Source organism: Lipotes vexillifer, unplaced genomic scaffold (genome assembly GCF_000442215.2).
Source record: "Lipotes vexillifer unplaced genomic scaffold, Lipotes_vexillifer_v1.1 scaffold1873, whole genome shotgun sequence".
In the NCBI taxonomy this organism is placed as follows: domain Eukaryota; kingdom Metazoa; phylum Chordata; class Mammalia; order Artiodactyla; family Lipotidae; genus Lipotes; species Lipotes vexillifer.
The window spans coordinates 136996-137870 of NW_006792772.1; positions in this window are offsets into that span (position 1 = coordinate 136996).

Below are 875 nucleotides of genomic sequence, written 5' to 3' on the forward strand. Positions count from 1 at the left end.
GTAGGGAAAAACCCAATTTTTCACTATTGCGTTTTTCTCCTGTGACTCTCATTTACTACTCACACAGGACACTTCTGGTCACCAAATGTGTGGGGTTTTTCCCACAACAACAAGCAAGTCTCAGACACCAGCTGGGTGTCCTCCAATTTAATTAGATTCTGATACTATCTACCTGGAGATAGTATCATATCCCACAGGTTGAGGGCTCAGTCCCACAAATTACCACTCCCCCCAAACACACACACACACACACACACACACACACACACACTCACACTTTAGAACTCAATCCAAAGCCCAAGTTATCACCTGCTCTTCTGACCAACCACCTAGAGATCAGAGGCTCCAACGACCCCCTCCATGGGTTTGCTTAATTTGCTAGAGTGACTCACAGAACTCAGGGAAATGCTTACCATTACCAGTTTATTAAAGATGATCATAAAAGATACAGACAAACAGCCGAATGAAGAGATACATAGGGCAAGATCTGGGAGGGTCCTGAGCACAGGACCTTCTGTCCCTGTGGAGTTGGGGTGTGTCACCTTCCCAGCATGGATGAGTTCATAAACCTAGAAGACTCCCCAAACCCCCAATTATTGGGATTTTCATGGAGGCTTCCTCATGTAGGCATGATCAATTATTGACTCCATCTCCAGCCCTTCTCCCCTGTCTGGAGAAAGCGGGGTGAGGCTGCAAATTCCAAGCTTCTCATCATGGTGGGGTCTTTCTGGTGATCAGCCTCCATCCAGGAACCCACATGGAGTCATCTCAGTAGAACTAAAGATGCTCCTAGCACCTTATCACTTAGGAATTTACAAGAGCTTAGGAGCCCTGTGTCAGGGACGGGGTCAAAGAAGGACTAAATGTTAGAACAA